The following is a 22532-nucleotide window of genomic DNA, read 5'->3' on the forward strand; positions in this document are numbered from 1 at the left end:
CCAGTGCTTAGCCTGGGTTAGTCCTAAAGAACATATAGAGCTTCTATTACTTTTACTTTTTTAAAATCCACATCCCTGCGTGATGTAATTAAGAGGACCTCACTCCTGGTGGAGACAGCACTAAGCTGACAGCAGAATTCTTCTCTGCCTACCCACTGCCTCTCCGGGAGGTGGATACTTACACAGCGGATGGGAGAACCCCTCACTTTGCTATAGTGAGTGTCTACACTGAAGCATTATAACCTTAGCTACTGAAGATATACGCCTTCTTAGACCTGAATTGCCTGCTATGGATAAAGGCTTCTAAAATATTAAACGTAACATTTAAATGACTTTTTGACATGCTTCAAAATTGCATTACTTTTTTCTTCTTTTCCTTGCCTCCATTTTTTTGTCTACAGCCTACCTTTTCTGCTTATTAGCTAAAAACAGATTTTAAATAGAAAAAAACATTTAAAGCAATAAACTAGGGACTGAAAAGAAAGAAATATTTCAAAGAAAGACAGAATAAACGAAGTGTTAATGCAGTGTTATAAAATACTTTGGGGCTCTTAAATCTGTCTCTAAGGCATTTATGTACCTAAAGATGCACATAAGCAACTAAATATGTTTAAAAATCTGACCCTTAATGTATTGCATATACCAGATAGGTAAACTTGTATAAGTTTTTTAAATAGCTAGGGTTCTTCTTGAGTAGTCTGTCTGTTATGAAAATTTAGCTAATTGCAGGTTTATATGCTGAATGTTCATCCTATTGGGCCGTTAGCAGACATTACAGATATAAAATTTTATTTTAAATTAATTTCTTGAATGTTATTTTGGCTCCATGAAATCTGGATTTACTAAAGATATTCTATAAAGGATCATTATGTGAGTTCACTGATACCAGAATTCTCTTTATAGCCTGTTACATCATTAATGTATTCTATGGCCAAACATTTTAAAGTTAGCTGTGTAAATATGGATTTAGATGCCCACATTAAGGCAAACCAATGTGACAGATTTAGCCCATGTTTTTTAATGAAACAGAAAATGCCAGGGGAACATAACTATTCAGGAAAAGCTAGTTAAGATTTGTTTATGTGCTGAATGTCCCCAACAGCCAGGTTAGTGGGGGCACATGGTATGTACATCGGGATTAACTCAGTTTCCATTGTAGCATTATAGGTCTCTTTGAACTGGATAGCTGCTGACCTATTTTCAGGTGTCTTGGTGAGGGTGGTACAAAACCTTTCTGGCACCTTAAAACACAACCAGGTCATATTTTACATTTTTAAAAAAATGGTATCTATAGAATAGCAAATACTAGCAAGGTAAATCATAGAAGTCCTCTCTCAGAATTACATGTGCATGTTGATGTGGGAAAGAGCAGTTAATTTGCTACTCTGAAAAAGCAGTTTATTATTATGTGTATTACAGTTGCACTCAGAACACCATGTGGACCCCGAATCCATAGTAAGAGACAGCCTCTGCCTCCAAGGGCTTCCAATCCAAATAGGGAAGATGAACTAAGAATGAAAGGGGAAACAGAGATGAAAATCTGGATCCACAAAGAGACTGAGGCATTGCAACGCTGAGCATCTGTCACCACCAGCACCACCACCTGCCTGCTCCAGATTTTGTAAGGGCCCTGATCCGGTAGGTGTGCTCAAAGTGTGCCTCCTGGATTGAGCCCCACAGGTGAGATAGGTTTGAGGATTGTTCCAGGGCTTACGTGTGTGATAGGCACCCGGATGCCTACAGTGAGGCTGTGTGCATGCCCAGCAGCAGAAAGCTAGGCACTAGGGGACTCTTATGGCAAAAATGTAGGTGCCTTCAGGGTTAGGTGGCAGCTGCAAAAGCAGGGGTTTTGAAGGTCTCAGTAGTGCCTACCTTTTTGGACTTGGGCACCTTAGTCTTTTTGTAGATCTGGGTCAAAGTGACTGGTCCAGGGTCACGCAGCAGGTCAGTGGCAAAGCTAGGAGTAGAACCCAGGTTTCCTGATGCCCTAGTTGGTACCTTATCTATTAGAACATGTTGCTTCTTTATGTTGGCTGGAAGAATATTTTACTTCATTTTTGTTAGCACGTCATTAGTTGCTTGTTTCTTTATTGGCAAATATGCAAATTTGTATTCAGATGACATTTAACAATGTAGATGTTTTCCTTGAAACATTAGTCATGTCATATGAAAGACTGTGCCAGTTCTCCGATATAGCACTTTATGGACTGTTAAATTGAGTCTACACTGGATAACTTCATAGCCCTAATTCACTACCGGTGCACTTTCACCATTGGAAGCAATGGTGCAAACTGTAGTAAAAGCATAACTCATGCAGCACAGTGGCAAAAACCTGGTCCCTGTCTACTCCACAGCTTCCACTATTGTTACCACCACTGGAGCTGTACCTATGGTGAATTACATCTATGAAGTTTGGTAGTGTAAACAGAGCCTTTGAGTTCAGAAATGTCCATTCTAAATGAGAACAAAAGACTATCTAATATCAGTAATTTTAGATAGACAAATAGAAGCCTACACAAAGAGCACAACATTAACCTTGTACAAGAACAGTAATGGAATTAAGGAGGACTGGGAATTTTTTAAAACTGTCTTATAAATTAAAAAACAAATAGATTTTATTTAAGCTGTTTTAAGGACATGCTCCTGATGAGAGGGCACGACATATGTCTCATTTCAGTATGGAGTATAATTTTTGTAGCTAAATTATGAACTGAAATATATTTTTGTGTAGTGATTCTGCCAGACCTTTAACTACAGTATTACTACCACCATAGTGGTAAAATGATCTGCTGTGCTTCTTTAGCCTTTGAGTGCCTAGTGAGGTTATTAGAGAAAATTCTATACTTTGTTATGATGCCTGCAGGAGGGGTGCCCTAGATAATAGGGCATGTAGATAAGACTCATGCAATTCAAAATCTGCATTGATCTGTCATGTCCAGCACTACTTATGATGTCTGACTGGTTTGATTACACAGTGTAACAGGTGGGGGAGGAAAGGAAAGGGGCGGGGGTCAAGACAAGGCAGAAAACAAGACAGCAAATTAAATACCTCATTGTGTCTTTAAGGATACACAGTGGCACATTTTATGATTTCTACATCTGTGTACCCAGGTTTGGCCAGCTAATCCTTGAAGTAATCTAATGAGTCTAGTGGAATTACCTTAGGAACGAATTTGCCTTATTATGTTCTGTATTTGTCTGGTTAGGTAAATATAATGGCAGTAGTAACAGATTTTAAGGAGTGCATGTAATAGTACGGAGTGATGTCTTGGAAAACTGTAAAAAGTTTGAAGAGCCTTCAGAAAATTGAGATTTAAACCTCTTTCCTAACACTGCTAAGTCAAAAGCTTTGCTTCACCTGTGTTTGAAGTAGATTATACCACACAACCAAACAGATACACTTTGAAGCAGTAGGGCCTTTCTTCAAAAGGGAAATATTTTGTAAGCTTGCCTAGAGCATGTTTCCTTGCAAAAGATTTTAAATAGGTGAAAACCTGTAAAATCTTTCATGTGAGAAGCTATGAAATATGTGTATCTGATTTCTGCATCTATAGTAATGGCTTATTTAAATTTTATGCTGCCTGTAATTCTTTCCTGTTTAATGGATTGAGTTTGCTTTACATCTTCAGATATCTCCACTTGCTTGGGGCACCTGCAGTCTAATGCTGTATGAATGTATTTCAAAATTATTTTCTCTAGTTTTTAATTACTATGGCTATATTTAGATGTGAACTGCAAAGAATTGTTTTTAAATCACTAAGCCCTTTTAAAAATTATTTGTGAGGTATCCGTAACAAGAAGGAAGGAATACTCCTTTTTAAAAGTTAAAATACATTGCATTATACTTGAAACATTTGCCACCTTCTTGAGAAATATGAACTGCAGACTTGTGGGTTTCTCTGGCTGAATAAGTGACATCACAAGCACCATCAGCAAAAGCTTGAAAGAAAAAAAATTAGACTAGAATTTTCAAATGAGCCTGAAGCCATTAGACTTCCAATTTCTACTGTTCTTTGGGGCAGCTGATCATCTGACTCCCGCAGACTGGGATTTTCAAAGAACCCTAAACCTTTATCATTCCCACTACATATAGGCATTTGTGATGGCACTGGCAAGGAAACCAAGGAGTCTGCACCTCAGATCCTTGAATTTAGCATGTCATTTTATTCTGAACCTTTAATTTGGCCTCTAGCTTCTTGCTAAGGGAGGAAGATCAACAGATTTGACCTGAATGCATGCAAGCAGCGGTGGAAAGAACATGGCCTTGCATTATAACAGGGCAGCTGCTCTCCCAATTGAGCATATTCATTGGACTCTCCTCAAATCACTCTTCAGGATCTGATTCTTCAGGGGGCTAGCTGCTCTCAGCCAGGATCAGACCCCAATTGTGGCAGAGTGAGCAGAACCTCAAGTTTCCCCTTGAGAATTGGAATTAACCTCCTATATCATAGAAGTCACTGCAACATCTGTGGGCTAGGTGCAATAGGAGTTAATACCTGCTTGATCACGTCCTGGAGGTACCCAATCTGTATTTTTTTCCTAGCTTGCTCTTTCTCATCTTCATGTAATAATAATGCTTAGCAAGTCTATAAGCAAGGAGATTTCCTTAGCTTGCACAAGAACCAGCCCTATTACCCCAGTGTTTAACAGAAACAGAGGAGTTGCAATAGTAATGCCACCAGCATTTCTTTTCAATATTCTTCTCCCTTTTTGTCAGAAAGATGCTTTTGAACACTAATGGCCACAATCTATTCAGGTTCATTACACTTGGTAGGTAGGATATTAATTGAAATGCGCATTAGTGAATTCAGAAGATCTATTTTTAATCTGTTCCTCAGACAGGTTTTGATTTGTTTTCAAGGGCCTGCTCCTTGTTCTGGCTAGATTCTTGTAATAGGCTCATATAGAGCCATATTAAAAAAAAAAAAAAAAGCTTCCTTACATATAAGGCAATGGAAACATAACATTTAACAGTTGAAAGCATGTTCCCATTAAAAAGGTTCTCCTGACCTTTGCTGTACCATGAAAACAAAATTTCTGCAGTCAGTAAATTTCTGATAGATACAAGTAAGGCAGGTTGATGGTCTGACTAATCTGTGCGTTCATTTTGATGTTTGTAACCAATACTATAATAATCCCCACGATCTTTCTAATAATTACACTCAGATCAGTTTTGATAACATTCAGTGGTTACATTTTTTCTTCTAGACAGTAGAGTAATTTCCTTATGCTTTTAGATGCCAGTTTTACATTTGAAGATGGTAATTTAAACCAGACCAGTCTGAAATATTTTGCGTAATGTAGTTATGCAAAGCAAAATCCTATTAAAAATACATTACTCCCATTAATGTGGATTGTTCATAATTCTACATAGGCCAAATACTAAGAAATCCATCCACTTATTCTCAGATTTATAATACTTCTGGAAAATGACACACTGATTTTGACATGATTTCATGAACTAAAATATTTCTTTCTTAGTCAGTTACATCCATTATATATAATCAGTTATATTAATCATTATTGTGGCCTGATCTCTTAAAGTCTTTCAAGCTTTCTGCCAATTTGTTGCAATTCTGGTACATAGAAGTTAGTTTAACGGTGCCTTTGTCCCTATCCGTCGATTCCCAACCATAAAAATAAATAAAGCAGTAACGGCAGCAGCCATTGCCAATAACAGAATCAAGGTATAAGAAACAATCTATTGTTCCTGAATAACAACAGTGAAATACTGTCAGTTAAATATTGTCACTTGTACATGCTCTCTTCATCTAAAAATAAATTGCTGGATTGTGTCATCAAAATCAACAAGCCTACAATACTACTGACTAAGGACTATAGGATTCTTGGTTGGAGATCTTTTGTGGTAAAGTGGAGGACATGCACACACTGAGCCTAATTTTGTCTTACACCTGTGTAAATTAGGAGTAACTCCACTGAAGTCAAAGAAGTCAAATTTAAAACTGTCAAACTGAGATCAGAATCAGGCCAATTGATACAGGCAAGCAGATGGGGAGACTCCCCTAACTGGTTACATCTGATCTAGTGTCTGATCACCAGTTAAACAGATACTTCATCTTTTTTTCCTTTGTAACCTTTAAACAAAGCTAAATCTTTTATGAAACTGACCACACTGATGGTAAAATTGTTAAGAATTACTTTGTCACTTTAATCAATTTCTCCCTCATGGAATACCGAGATCTGATTTTTTCACCTGATTTTGTCAAGAAATTACTCATCACAGTTATCCACGAAGACACTGGATTAATCAGGGCACAGAACTAACAATCATTGTTTCTGGTAAATTGGCCATGCTAGAAGTCATATCTTTGACAGAATTATTTTGCACACATCATGTATAATGCAATTTCTCATTGATTCCAGACATGAATTGCACTGGATAGAGTCACCCAGTCTTTCATAGAATTATTTGGACCAGAAGAGAGCTCTGTTAGAACATTTAATCCATACACCAGCCAGTGGCAATCTCTTTCTGGTACACTGAGTGGAAGCAAGGCCTTCCTACCAATTCCTGCTTCTTATTAAAGGTCCCATTCATTGCCCTAATAGCCAGATTTTCAGCAATGCTGAACACCTACAGGTCCCTTGATGTTTAACCCCCTTTGAAAATCTGTTCAACAGCATACATATGGAGGACTCAGGCTTGGATCCACAAAGGGAGTGGCTCTCAACCGTTCCAGACTACTGTACCCTTCTCAGCAGTCTGATTTGACTTGTGTACCCCCAAGTTACACTTAAAGATGACTTGTTTACAAAATCAGACATAAAAATACAAAAAGGTGTCACAGCATACTATTACTGAAAAATTGCTTACTTTCTCATTTTTACCATATAATAAAATAAATCAATTGGGATATAAATATTGTACTTACATTTCAGTGTACAGTATGTAGAGGAGTATAAATAAGTCATTGTATGAGTTGATGTACCCCCCTGGAAGACCTTTGTTTTCCCCTGGGGTATGCATACCCCTGGTTGAGAACCACTGCACAAAGGTACTTAGCTGTGTAATACCCACACTTAGGCACCTAAGTTCTATCTTAGGTGTCACTGCAAAGTTCAGTTCAGCTTCCACCTAACTCTATGGCACCTAAACTCAGTCTGCAACTAAGATTTTGCAGTACAAGTTCCCTATGGCCCTAAGTTCCTGCCTCTGGGCACATGCAGTGCTCCCTCACTCTAGTGTCCAGGCCTCTGTCTCCCGCCTAAGCACCAGAGTGATCCATGAACTGGGGTAAGATAGGCACTCCTCTGCCTAACTCAGATGTGGGGCCTGATCCGATAGGTGTGCTGAGAGGCTAACGCCACACAAAACAGATGGGGGCCGGCATGAGGGGAAAAGAGAGTTGAACCTCCTTATTACCTTTAGTCCAGTGGTTAAAGAATTCATGCAGGATGTGGAAGATGCCTGGTTGATGTCTCCCCTCCATTTGATGAGAAGGGATTAGAACATAAGTCTCCCAATTCTCAGATGAGTAACTTCACCCCTAGACTCTGGGATATTCTGATGTGGGGCTCCCTCAATCTCTCTGGTTGAACTTGTTCAATTTAATTAAATATTAACTGGGCCAGAGAAAGAGTAAGAATAACTCTATATAGGCCCCTTACCTGAGAAATGGCAGATCCCTATTCTAATCCCTCATCATCATCAGGTGAATAGAGGACTTGAATAGCAGTCTCCCACATGCTTTCAGCACCGGCTATAATAGAGGGTCTCTTCCTCTGTACCTGCTGGAGTTAGGTGGCATCTGAACATGCCTACTGGATTGACCTCATAGGCAAACTAAATGGAGGTGTGCTTATCTTCCCCTCATTCATGGATTACCACCTGAGGTAGGTTCCTCCCTGCGCCTGGATTTAGGCATCTATCTCTATGAACGGGGCAAGACTTATGACACACACTTCTCTCTGCATTTCCCATTGGCTAGTGTAGGTGGCTTCACCACCTAACATACTGGTTTTGTGGATCACATCATTGTTCCTGTTATTTTCTAGATGCCTAAAAGTTAGGTGCCTAAGTCACTTTTGTGGATCCAGGTCTGAGCCCCTAGGCCAACAGTTGCAGATTGGGCCCTGACTCCATACTTAGGCAGCTGAAGAAAAACAGCCTGATTTTCACAAGTGCTGAACATCTGCAGCAGATATCTTGTTAGGCTGCTGCAAAGCATTACTAATGTCAACATCTGGCTCCACATGCTTTCCCCTGATAAATCAGGTATTTGTTTTTGTCAAGTTCTTGAATAAGAAAATAGTTCCACAAAGGGACAATGGGGTTTAAGGATGGATTTCTAATATTTAGGCTAGGCAGAATTCAATTTAAAAAAAAATTGGTAGATAATATTGATGTTTATATTTAAGCACATTTCTTTTAGTTTTATCTATTTAAATTTTTACTGCACACAATTATGGAGTTTAAACATTTTTTTTAATTTATTTTTATCCATTTAAATTTTCACAGTTTCAGGAAACTATAGGGGGGCCTGACAACAGGGGCAGAGAATAATTAATTACAGTAGATGTTGCTATTCAAAAAGTAGAAGCTTTATAACCATTAAAACACAATTTTTCAACATCACATGTCAAATATACAAAGTAAATATTCTTAAATCAAACTCTAATAAGTTCTCAAGCAACATTTTTCTTACTTTGCCATCTGTAAATTTCAATTATCAACCATGGCAATTTTTGTTGTCAATTTGTATTTACTCATAAAAATCTAATCTTTCCAAGCCTATTTATACTTATTTATACTTTTAGCACCCCCATAAATGATTTATAACCATGAAGTTGTATACACTGCTAAAATAGGTAACTTGTAGCCTTTTCACTATTACTTTCATCTTTCTTTCCCTGTTCCTTTCTGTTTGTTACCTTTACGTGACACATCTTGTTTAATACTAGATTGTAAGATCCTTGTGGCACAGAAAGTGTCATTGTATGCATCTGTACAATGCCTGCTACAATAAAGCTTTGGTAGTGATTGGGGCCTTTGGAACACTTTTATGGAGTGCAGAATTAAGCAAAAGTAAAAGTCACTGATTTTTCGCTAGCCTTTTTGAAGGGTTTCATATTTATTTATATAAATATATTTATATTTATTGTGCTTGTGTCTATGCATTTCCTTTCCCCCTTGCCTCCAGACCATCTCAAATACTACTTGCTCTGGTTTGGGCTTCTTACCATGACTGATTTTTCCTCTTGTCTTCAGTCTCTGAACTTCTCTCTTCCTTACTGATCTTTTCCCACTGGAAAAGACTGCAAACAGTGATTAGTTAATGAGAAAACTACTCTGATTACTATTTAAAAAGAAAATGTGTAATAATGGTGTTATTATGTTTAAATAGTATAGAAAGATAAAGAATAAATCAGACACAATTCACTTCTTATTGGCTTTGCACCTCTGTCCCAGAAACAGAGCCAAAGGAAATGGATGGCTCTATCTTAGGGCTTGTCTACATGGGAAACTTATATTGGTATCAGATGTGAATTTAAATTGATATGTCCCTATGTGGACATTCTTATTCTGGTATAAGAGTGTCATTTTTCATTTTAGCTTATGTTGCTTTGGAAGAGGTTTAAACTAACCCAGAAAAAGCCACTCTTGTACTGGGATAAGAGTGTCTACATGGGGGGTTATACCAGTGTAACTATATTGGTTTAACAATACTGGTATAATTTTCCTGGTATATTTGGCAAAAGTTTCTTGTATAGACAAGCCTTTATTTTTCACTTTACCCATCAATTGTAGATTCAAGCTCAAATCTGAGGCCTAAGGACATTTGTGACATCTAGGTTAAGGTTGTAGGGAATAAGGGCTTAATCCTATGTCCATTGAAGTCAATAGCAGTATTTCCATTGATTTCCATGGGTGATGGATCACTTCATATGAAATTTTTGGGTGGAAACTATTATATTTTAATCTGTGGTTGTATAATTTCCCTTGAAAGAAACCAAAGTGAGATATTTTCACTTTGCAGCCTGTCCTGCTTCTGCTGCTATGGTTTTTCTCTCTGTCAATGTTCTGCACTCTGACACTCTTAGTTTCATACCTGAACCCTCTCTTCTCACAATCTGTTTATTCAGTAATATTACCCCAAATTTTCTACAAATGGCAGAAAGTTTGGACACCTTCATTCCTGTTTTTAGTCCAGTTAATCAAACACAGTGTGCCTTATCCCTATGTACTGACTTGCAGCTAATGCTGGAATTAGAGGAACCCTATTTGCCAGTGACTGGGCAAACACTGGGAAATGAGGACAGTGATTAGAAGGAGCTTATGCTCTCCCCTCCCACCAAACACACACACCTCAGACAGCTGCTGGAAACTCACTTGAGAGCTAGCCACAGCTTGAGAATGGCTGGGCTAGTAAAATATTTATAAGAGCACTCAACAGCTTTGTACAAGATGAGCCATATGGCACACTGCTTTGAGTGTGTGTGTGTGTGTGTGTGTGTGTGTGTGTGTGTGTGTGTGTACACTTTTTGTAATAGTCTTCTTAGGGTAATGTAAGAAAACATATCTTCTACATACATCTGACTCCAAATCCTTCCCACACTGTCAAAATTCACTTAGGACACAAACAAGCCTCCACCTTCACTGTCTATCCTGGGCTGCTCTTCGCATGTCCTCTGTTGTTAAGTCCCATAAAGATTCCGTTATCGACGTACTAATACAGCATATACAATATCTATTTATTTTTCAGCTAGATCAAATAAGACTTTCAGTTTTAATTGATTTTTGTTTGATCATTTCAAAGAAAACAATATAAAAATTTACAAGCTTATTGCAAGACGGGGGCAGCTGGTCTCTTACAGTTTCTTATTTTAAAAGTGAAATGCCCGAAAGGAATCCACCATCCCTTGTAATACGGAACTGACTGAAGCTTACAGAGACCACTCAGCAGGTTTCAGTGTGGTAGCCGTGTTAGTCTGTATCAGCAAAAACACGAGCAGTCCTTGTGGCACCTTAGAGACTAACACATTTATTTGGGCATAAGCTTTTGTGGGCTAAAACCACTTCATCAGATGAATGGAGTGGGAAATACACTTCAATCTCCCTGGTCACGCAATAACAGACTTAAAAGTGGCAATTCTTCAACATGCATCAGACGAAGTGGGCATTCACCCACGAAAGCTAATGCTCCAATACATCTATTAGTCTTAAAGGTGCCACAGGACTCGCTGTTGCTTTTTATAATTCTTCAACAAAAACTTCAAAACAGACTCCAACGAGAAACTGCAGAACTGGAATTAATTTGCAAACTGGACACCATCAAATTAAGCCTGGGAGTGGATGGGTCATTACAAAAACTAATTTCCCCATACTGTTACTCACACCTTCTTGTCAACTGTTTGAAATTGGCCACCCTCATTAACACTACACAAGTATTTTTCCTCCATTGGTATTCTACTGTTGAGAATAGCCACTTTAATTGAATCATCTCAAGCACTAACTCCCCACTTGGTAAAGCAACTCCCATCTTTTCATGTACTGTGTATTTATACTGCTACTGTATTTTCCATTCCACGTATCTGATGAAGTGGGTTTTAGCCCACGAAAGCTTATGCCCAAATAAATTTGTTAGTCTCTGAAGTGCCACAAGGACTCCTCTTGTTTTCACTCAGCAGGGGCCATCAGTTCTTCACATTGCATTACACTGGCATGCATTTGGAGGTGACAGACAGAGCGTCTGATGTTTGCAGTGAGCGAGAGGTGCATGCAGCAGTCGCTCACTCACTGCCTGGAATTCCTTGTCTCTGAGAGGCAGGAGGTGCAGGCATGAAGAGACAGAGACTGGAAGTGCGTGCATGTGCTCAGCGCCTTGTCTCGCTCTCTCTGTACCCAGCTAGCGCACAGTCCCCGCCGCACATCTCCAGCTTGGCTCTGCTCCGCCGCAAGCAGCCCCAGCGGCGCTGCATCTCTTGCGTTTGCACGCCGGGCTTTGGGAACATGCGCATTGCCGGAGCTCATCCTGCGCTGCCCGGACCGGCGGCTGCTGCTCCTCCTTCTGCTGCCGCCGCCCGCTGCTGTCATTTTCGCCCCTGCGTGGGGGGCTGTCGCGGGCTGCTCCTCGCTGCCTGCCCCGCTCCGCGACTCTCCTGCCGCCGGCGGAGCCGCGCCGCCCCCCTCCGAGTGTTATTGTTAGTCTGAGTCCCGGGGAGCCCGCGCGCGGCTCGGCGCTGCTCCGGCGCGCGGGGCCAGCAGGGGCTGGCGCTGCCTTTGGAAGTGCGGGTCCCGCCGCGGCTAGCAAGGCGGCAGCCCCCAGCGGCGGTGCGGGGGCCCGGAGGGGGCTGGGGGCACCCCCTGAAGTCCTGGAGATCCTAGTAAGTTGGTTGCGGTTTCCAAAGTTGATGGCGGGGGGGCTGATGCGTTAGCGCCTGGTCCAGCCCTGTCCCCCCCCTCCGGGGGCTCCAGGTTGCTCCCCTGGGCTAGAGTGGGTGGGGCAGAGCGGGCATGTGTGGCCCATGGGCGGCGGAGGGGCAGTGCTAGTCCCCACGGGGCCGTCACTCCCCACAGAGATGCTGTTGCCAGGCAGGTGCGGTGCTCCCGCTCCCAGTTCCGGCAGGGTCCCATAGGCAGGTGCTGTTAAGGGATCGTCCCATACCGGGCTTGTGTCTGATTTGCGGGTGGGGATGTTTGGCTGAAGCGCTGCTCTTTCCCTGGCGGGATGGGGGACTCTCTAGTGAAGGCAAAGCGAACGCTCGTGGGGAGCAGGGGGGCAGGTTTGCGTGTGTGCGATTCCGGCGCCGTGCACTGCTCGGGGTTGGGTGTAGCAAGGTGGTTGGATTAGCTCAAGCAGTAGCCGCGCAATGATTACGGAGCCACGAAGTATCGGATGCGCCTCTGGCCAAGAAATGTCTCCTGTGGCGCTGTGCTGTATGATCAGTAATAGGAAGTGCTGTATTCAAATGACTGAGGTTGTGACATAAGCCCACAAAGCAAAGGAATCCAGAAGGATCGTTGTCACTCAGTCCCTGCCCAGAATTATTATGGGTAGAGCACTCTCCCTTAGACAGGTGTAAAACACGGTCATGCTTTGGCAGCATTTTACAATGCCTCGCAGGTACAGATGACAGCAAGGTCCAAAGCGGTGAAGAATCAGGACCAAAGTCTTCAATCAATGTGTATGTCTTGGCTTGCACCACATAGGGCGATACACACAGCAGGCTGATTCTTTCAGCTTTGATTTTCCGTTCTGTTGTTGCTCCAAGTCAAATCCTTAACTATCGTTTAATTCAGATACAGTTACATTGTGACAGACTCCAGTTGGTTTCACAGTGGCATCTGTTCTTCGCATTGGAAACTCTTTGAACGGAAGAGATCACCAAGGGAGAGCTGGATTTTTTTCAAAGCAGTGCAGAGAGCATTACATGCACAAATTATACATAACAGATAATTTACTGCGTGCTTGGAACATTTTTTCTAATATTTTTTTTAAATCCACATACTGAAAAATAGACTTAACCAGATATTTGTGGAGCTTGAAAGTTACTTGCACTAATGGACCCAATTATCTAAATAAACAAACACAGTGATTTATAGATGGCTGAACTGTAAGACTTTGAATGATAGAGCTCGGTAACATTTCTTTTTAATCTGTCCCTGAGAGATTTGTTTGTAAGCAGAGTAATATATTAGCAGTGTTGCTGAATGCTTTAGTTGATTAAATTTGTAAAAGGAGTAGATTTTGTTGTGTACTGGCTCAGTATTATTTCAAATGCAGAAAAAGAGACAAAGATGTAGTTTTGGCAGAAAAGATGTTTTCCTAGCAGCCATGTTTCAGTTGAGTTTATCTGATATATAGAGTATCATGTTTAATTAATTTAGACTCAAAACAAAATAAGGGTTGCTTGTTGTCTTAAACAACATGTAGGCAAATCTTCAGCTGGTGTAAATTGTCATGGCTCCTTACTTCAATGGAACTAAGACAGTTTTTTACATTAGCTGAGGCTCTGCCCAATAATCTCTGTGTGTGCTAGATTACACCTTCAGCAATAGCTACTAACTATTTGGGTTTCAATAGTATTGAAATAAATATTCAAAACCTTCAATAAAGGGAAGTAGTTTGTTACCAGATTTATTTACATTGGGTGTAAAACTGAGCTGAAATGATAGAAACAAAGGTTTTACTATGTTCATGATTTTTAAACAGTCTTTAAACACCTGTACTACTTTGTTAGACAATTTATCATTATAGCAAAAGCTCCATGTTTTACTAAAAAAAGTCATTAATCCAGATACAATGCTTATTTAACAAGAGCCCAATTCTGCGGCATGCTGAGCATCTCCTGCAAGTGCCAGCTGACTTCAGCTCCCATTGGAATCAGTGACAATAAAATGTACTCAGCACCTTGCAGGATGAGCCCAAGGAATTATTCTTTCTTTTCAATACCCATCATGGACCCAGGTGTTTCATCACAATAATATATGAATGTAAGATACTTTGTAAAGGAACAAATACAGACACAGCTCTTAAATGAGAGGTTGAACTGAAGGCAGCGGGACTGCTTGCATGAGTAAAGTTTGCAGGATCTGACCTTTAACACGCTTAAATATTTTTCTGATTCCTTTTGTGAAATGCCATTTAATAAAAAAAAGAATAATCCATAGTCTCTCTTAATGCCTTTCAAAACCCAAAGCTCTGCAGAAACCTAATTGCAAGGCATCTTAATGTGAATGTGGTTTTTAGCTCATACATTGAATACAGAGGAATGTTATTAAATAGCTTAAGCTCTAAATTTAACCTACCATTAGAATGATTTTAGTTTGATAGGAGGGACCATCTGGAGTCTAAATCATAAAAAGAAAATACTCCGTAATCCAGAGCAAAAGTGTATTTTTGAAAGAGCCACTATTTTGTGGGATCTTCAAAAACAAAGCAGTTGAGCTCCTCTCATTGGCTGTCCAGTGGCATTTAGGCAAGGAGCACTTTTTCCAAGGGCTCTGCTGACTTCATTGACACTCAAGGAAGTTAATAAATGAGCATTTTTCTCAACTAATTAATGTTAAAAGTTTTTCCCACCAAGTTTCTCTAAGGGGATGGCAAACAGTGAAGCTTTTCAAAAAAAGCAATATACTATTTAAAACTCCTCAAATATGGGGAGGGTGAGGGATGCTAAGGTTAGTAGACCTGGTACATTGTTAAACACATTTTAACACCCTGTTTAATAGAAACAAATCCTTAAGGTGATCCACAGTGTAACTGAAGGCAGTCCACAGTGAGATCCCAAATCTACAACTGATAGTATGCAGGTCAACTGACCGGCTCACATGGGGCTGCTCTGACTTTAATGGGGTTTCACATGGGCACAGTGGTTCTATTGAGTGCTGTCAGATGCAGGATGAAGGCCTTAATTGGGTAAAGCTAGAGGCCCCAATCCTGCAAACCTTTCCTCTTGTGAGTAAAGTAGTTCAGTGGGGGTACTCACATAGGAAGAAAAGGATTTGTATCTAAATATTTGCATTACTACATATCAACATATCAAACAAGAAAATAAAAAGTACAAGAGATCTTACAGTGCAGTTTACTTAATATTACGGCTGTCAAGGGATTAAAAAAATAAATCATGATTAATCGTGCAATTAAACAATAATAGAATACCATTTATTTAAATATTTTTGGATGTTTTCTACATTTTCAAATATATTGATTTCAATTACAACACAGAATACAAAGTGTACAGTGCCCACTTTATATTTATTTTTGATTATAAGAGTTTGCACTGTAAAAAGACAAAATAAATAGTATTTTTCAATTCACCAAATACAAGAACTATAATGCAATCTCTTTATCATGAAAATTGAACTTACAAATATAGAATTACGTACAAAAATACTGCATTCAAAAATAAAACAATGTAAAATTTTAGAGCTTGCGAGTCCACTCAGTCCTACTTCTTGTTCAGCCAATTGCTCAGACAAACATGTTTGTTTACATTTGCAGGAGATAATGCTGCCCTCTTCTTGTTTACAAAGTCACCTGAAAGTGAGAACAGGCGTTCTCATGGCACTGTTGTAGCCAGTGTCGCAAGATCTTTACATGCCAGATGCACATGCTTTAACTACCATTCCAGGGAACATGCGTCCCTGTTGATGATGGGTTCTGTTTGAAAACCATCCAAAGCAGTGTGGACTGACACATGTTCATTTTCATTATCTGCGTCAGATGCCACCAGCAGAACGTTACTTTTCTTTTTTGGTGGTTTGGGTTCTGTAGTTTCTGCATCAGAATGTTTCTCTTTTAAGACTTCTAAAAGCATACTCACTACCTCATCCCTCTCAGATTTTGGAAGGCACTTCAGATTCTTTAATCTTGGGTCGAGTGCTGTAGCTATCTTTACAAATCTCATATTGGTACCTTCTTTGTGTGTTGTCAAATCTGCAATGAAAGTGTTCTTAAAATGAACAACAACATGTGCTGGGTCATCACCCAGGACTGCTGTAACATGAAACATATGGCAGAATGCGGGTAGATCAGAGCAGGGGACGTACAGTTCTCTCCCAAGGAGTTCAGTCACAAAGTTAATTAACGCATTATTTGTTTTTACTGGTTTGTCCTCTAGAATGGTGGCCAAAGCATGAAGGGGCATATGAATGTTTAGCATATCTGGCACATAAATACCTTGCAGCGCCGGCTAGAAAAGTGCCATGCAAATGCCTGTTCCCACTTTCTGGTGACATTGTAAATAAGAAGTGGGCAGCATTATCTCTTGTTTCTCTTAGCCATTGGCTGAACGGGAAGTGGGACTGAGTGGACTTGTAGCCTCTGAAGTTTTATATTGTTTTGTTTTTGAGTGAAGTTATATAACAAAAAAAAATCTACATTTGTAAATTGCACTTTCAGGACAAAGAGATTGCACTACAATACTTGTAGGAGGTGAACTGAAAAATACTATTTCTTCTGTTTATCATTTTTACAGTGCAAATATATGCCATCAAAATATACACTTTAATTTCAGTTACAACACAGAATACAAGATATATATGAAAATGTAGAAAAACATCCCAAATATTTAATGCATTTAAATTGGTAGTCTCTTGTTTAACAGTGTGATTACAACTGCGATTAATCGCAATTAATTTTTTTGAGTTAATCGCGTGAGTTAACTGTGATTAATCAACAGCCCTACTTAATATTAATAACTAGCTTTTTACATTTGCAGAGCACTGCATTAATCCTCACAAGACTCCTCTGTAAATTCATAAGTCTTACAATGCGTATTTTACATATAGGGAACTTGGTATATAAAGAGGTGACTGGCCCAAGACCAGAAACTGTATGTCAGTGGTATAGCAAGTCAGTGACAGGACTGAGATTATCACCCAGGAGGTCCTGATTCCCAGTTCTCTGCTCAATCTACTAGACACCACTGCCACTCCATTTTTATTTACTTTTATTCATGTATGTGGTTTGAATAAATGTTTTTAATCTAACATCAATAGCAGATTAGGGCAAATGAGCACTAAATTGCTTCGTCCCTGTTGTGTCATATGTAAAGAGTGTTCATTTTAAAAGGTATGAGTGAACAGTAAATGTGAAAGATAAAGATAAACAGTGTTCATCTGTCTGGAAGTATGCTGTGGGAAAGTATAAATGTGTAAGAAAAGCACTCTCCATGAATGCATCATTTAAATGTTTACATAAGTTAAGGATAATACTTTGATATCAAAGATAAGCATATACAAAATCATGTTAGGATTCCTGCCAAAGGCTTTCTTTTTATTTCCAAACTAGCTGGGGATGCATCATATCACTGGGCATGGCCAATAATGTCCTAGTTGTACTGATTGTTAAGTGCTATTTCAACAAGACATTGCGCAGAATGGTTAGTGTTGACATTTTATTTCTACTTCCTCAGTACTGGCTTATGATCTATTGTTCATAGTAATTGTGAAAAAAAATGAAATTCTGTCCACATAAAAACATGGAATAAGGAAATGATTTTTTTCCTTAAAAATGAGGATATGGAATTAGGGAACTAAGGAAGCTCATGCTTAAAACAAATTGTCTTCCCACAGAAGAAATCTGTTAGTGACATGTTGACCAATTGAATATTCAAAGATCCTTTTGATGTCTTCAGATCATCAGCTTTCAAACAGTGTATGACAAATCTAGCTCCTTTTATATTATTGCTATTTGTTTACTGTAGCATCCATGATGTATTAGGTGCTTTCCAGGCAAGGTGATGTCTAGGTCATGATCCTTTCCTGCCCTGAGCAGCTCAGAGTCTAAGAAGAAAAGCTCTCCTGTGAGCAACCAGAGAGTTCAGAATTTTACTGTGTGGATCATTGATTTCATAGCAGTATCACAATTGTATATAGGTGTTGTCCAATTCTTAAAAATGGATTTGAAATTATACTTTTGTATCAATGTCCATCAATACGTATTTCACTTTTATGTTAATATGTTTTCAGATACTCATATATTTTAGCTAACACTGACAGATAATGTTGATTGGTTGGAGTAAAGCTGTTGTCACCCGATTTCAAGAGCCATTTGTTCTACTGTGGTGTGATAAAGTAAATGTAGATGTTCCTTAAAGCTGCGTAATAACAATGAGTAATGGCTAACATTGATATATCACATTTTATCCGAACACACACACTCTATAAACTTTTACAAACTAACTAATAAAAGGGTTGAAAGTGGCAATTCTTTAATGGTACATGGCAATTCTTAACTGTTCAGGACAGAATGAGAGGGGGCTCACACGTCTAGTTGGGGGGTGATGGTAAAACCCAATAGCAGCATTGCTCGTGACATGGGGAGGCCAGACAGCACTCTGAAGCACTCTCTTGCAGTTGCCTTAGGATCCATGCAGAAAGTGCTTTCTTTCTCTGAAGGATTAACTAGCCTTGCCCAATGTGCCAATCCCCAAACCCTCCTTTTAGAAGGAAGCATGTGGAGGACGCTCCAGGAAGGAAGTGAACCTTAGGCCTTATCTACACTACTGTGGTAAGTTGACCTAAGTTACACTACTCCAATTACGTGAATAACGTAGCTGGAGTCGATGTAGCTTAAGTAGACTTACAGTGGTGTCTACACTGCACTGCGTCAACAGGAGACACTCTTCTGTTGACTTACCTTACTCCTCTTGTTCTGGTGGAGTACTGGAGTGGACCGGAGAGCTGTCTGCGGTCGATTTAGCGGATCTTCACTAGACCTGCTAAATCGACCCCCTCTGCGTCGATCATAGCAGCATCAATTCCCTGAAAGTGTAGACATGGCCTTAGGAAGTTTCTTGTATACTTCCTCCCCTCAAGCTGCCTAATTCAAAGCTTAATGAAGTCAAGAAAGACTCCCATTGATTTCATTGGGCATTTAATCAGCCTCTATAGCTGGGAATTGCACAGATATTTCTGTAACTCTGAACATGGCCTGTTATGTTCTGTAGCGGTCTGTCTTTCGTTTCCAAACTTTCTCATCAATTATTTTCAAAAACAGAATTCTTAAAGTATTGCAAACAGTAAATTTAGCAAATGGAATGTTCGAGTTTTGGCACTATTCCACTTCATGATGAAAGTGACCACCAGTCAAAAGATAAAACATATGTGCATCCATGTGTGCATATATATTTATACTTTGCAGAACAACCAACAAGCCAACTTTGTTTAGAACATTTTGAAAAATGGAAAATTTAGAAGAGTTTTTGTACAAACAAAACAAAATCTCTCCATTTTTGGGGGAAAAGGACAACTTTCATCAATATTTTACATTGAACAAATTCCAGCCAACTGTACTTTATTCTCCCAGGGCAAAACCTGTAGGAGTAATGTATGGCATAACCAGTTTAAGAGTCTGTAAGTCAAAATGAATAAGACTTGACTGTAAGAAAATTTACAGAAATTCTGCAATATGAGATTATATTATTCCCCAGTCTTTATCATCATCCAAAAGAAATCTGCAAGGTGACTTTAAGACTTGCAGTCACTTTGTTAGAGAAAGTACAGTACCATTTTATTAATAAAGTCCAGATTTAACTCTCATTTCTTGGTGACTTGTATAGAAAACCAATTTAGCTTGTGTACAGCTTGTGTACAGTACTACTGTACCATGTGTAGAGTTTAAAGGTATTTAAAAAAAACCACTCAGCTGCAGATGCATTAATCTGAGGACTTACTCATAAATAATTGATAACCCGATGAAACAAAATCTCTTCATTACTTCTTGGAATGATCACCTCTTCCCCCTTGCACTCATTGTTCTTTTAGAAAGTGCGACAGTGCTTTAATTAAGGCATAAGGCAGCCTCTTGTGTTCCCTGCAAAGGGCACACAACTAAACAGCATCAATGAAATGCATGACAAAGGATAAACATTTTATTGTCCTGTGGAGAAATGCTGTGTTTTAATGTGTTGGAAGAACCACTTAAATACTGTATTTGAAACTTCCTTTCATCATATCACAGGAGTGAGTTCTTACAATGAATTATTAAATTAATCAAATGTTGCTAATGTACTGCAATATAAAATATCAAATTAAGGATTATTTGGTGTAATGGCGCAGTTGTAATTACAATATTAGGGCTTGACCCTGCCAGCTCCTACTCCCATGAAGAATCCATGTTCCTGTGAGTAGTCCCATTGTTGATTACAGTGGGACAATTTGCACAAGCATGGATTCCTCATATGAGTCAGGGTTTGTAAGACTGGGCCTTATTTATCAGCCACAGAAGCACAATGATAAAATTGCCTTCTTTCAAAAAGCCATTATGCTGCGTATAGATCTATTAAAGTATATTTGTGATTTAATTTTACCATTTATCTTATTTTTAATGGAAAAACTGCCTAGCTGTAAGGAAAGAAGTTCATTTTACTGATGACTTGATTGCTTTAGAGTTATTTGCCAAGTTCTATAAGAGTCTTTAAAGCTTCTAATATTTGCTGCCAATTTCATAGTCTAACTTTGTTAATGTACAGGAAATGTGAAGATCACATAATTAGAAGAGGAGCCTAACAAATCTTATGGCTATTTTAATGCAAGGTTTCAGATATTACTTTTATTTAATTGAAAGGTGAATGCTATAAAAGCCTTGCCAATCTTTTGTTTCCAAATGACAGCAAGTTTTAAGGAATGACAGAAATGTAAGCACCAGTGTGCAGGTCCCAGATCTCAATTTCAGGCTTCACAGATCCAACTTTCCTCCTGGCTATAGCAGGAGTGTGCATCTGTGGCCTCCTCTGGAGTTATGTCTTCTAAAAAATATTGTTTGTGACCAAATGAAGAAAGGACATCCCTCAAAACGATAAACTAATTCTCTCTGAGATTAACGAAAACCAGACCCTCATCCTATCCCTGCAAACAAAGTTATTAAGCTTGCTGTTGTAACAGGATGTGCAGCGCTTCTATCTTAAGAGAGCTCTACTATGTTAATTTATGGCACTGTATTCAGAGTACCTGATTCTATACCCACTGAAGCCAGTGGGAATTTGGCCATTGAATTCAGTGGCAGGGTCCATATTATTTACATTATTTTGATTACTCACTGCCTAGGGGATCATTAAAATTCCTTTCCCTGCCAGCCAACTTAAACCCAACTCAGCTCTCTGGAACATCTTCCTCCAAATAATCACCCCATTAATACCACCTGTATGTTTTCTTTTGATTATTGATGTAATGTCCGTTCCTGCAAATCCTTACTCACATGACTACTTCTACTGATAACTAAAATGTGTGGCTCCTCTATGGCTTAGGACACCATGAGCAGATCAGGCCCATGCCTCAGTCCCTTCACTGCTTCTCAGTCCATTTCCATTGCCAGTTTAAGGTTTTGGCCTTTCCAAGCTGAGTTGGAGACTGGATCTCTATCAGTGAACAGCCAAGATAGTTGTACTCTTCTGGAGATCAGTGCAGATCACAAAGCGTGTGGGAGCCAGGAACAAACCGTTTTCAGTTGTGGGATTCTGGCTGTGGAATGATCTTCCAGAAGAAGATTCCATGAATCCAGATCTAACCGTCTTTAGATAAATGACATAAAACCTCCTTCTCTGATAAAAATTTTTTTCACGATAAGTGGAATCACATTTACAATATCAACAGCCTCCACTGTCATCCTCCTATAAAATAACAAAAATTACATACCCCAAGCAGGGTTTTCTGTCTCCAGTAAGGGAGAAGAGCCAGAGGTGCTATGAAGTCCACTAATGTCTCCACTCTTGCCAGTCTATTTACATGGAAGGTGTCCAGATACTAAAGTAATGGGCAGCAGTACAGAACCATAAGAGAGAGAGAGATATATATAATGAAGAAATGCAGGACTGAGTCTACAAGAAGACATTTCATGGACACGTACATTTTTAAAAACAAGCAAACAAACCCAAGGGGATTGATGGTTTCTTTGTGCTTCTTGCACAGTGATTCCCATACTCCTGAGGGAATTCTGTGCCAAAAAATAAAATTCTGAACAAAAAAAGTTACAATTCTGCAAAATTATGCATATTTTATTTGTCAAAATAACACAATATAATCACACTAGTTTCAATTATTTTGGTACTTTAATTCAAAATACCAG

The 22532-nt window shown here is 39.2% G+C and overlaps 1 protein-coding gene across 1 annotated transcript in view; it reads left to right on the plus strand.

Moving 5' to 3' along the window:
* The first annotated feature begins 11889 nt into the window (after window positions 1–11889).
* The window catches only part of PAG1 (phosphoprotein membrane anchor with glycosphingolipid microdomains 1), a 208072-nt gene continuing 197429 nt past the window's right edge, over window positions 11890–22532 (plus strand). Inside the window, exon 1 of the mRNA XM_054020395.1 lies at window positions 11890–12345. The gene's annotated coding sequence lies outside the window, so the exon portion shown is untranslated. The remainder of the gene's footprint in view (window positions 12346–22532) is intronic.

The sequence above is a fragment of the Malaclemys terrapin genome, chromosome 2 (assembly GCF_027887155.1).
Source record: "Malaclemys terrapin pileata isolate rMalTer1 chromosome 2, rMalTer1.hap1, whole genome shotgun sequence".
NCBI lineage: Eukaryota > Metazoa > Chordata > Testudines > Emydidae > Malaclemys > Malaclemys terrapin.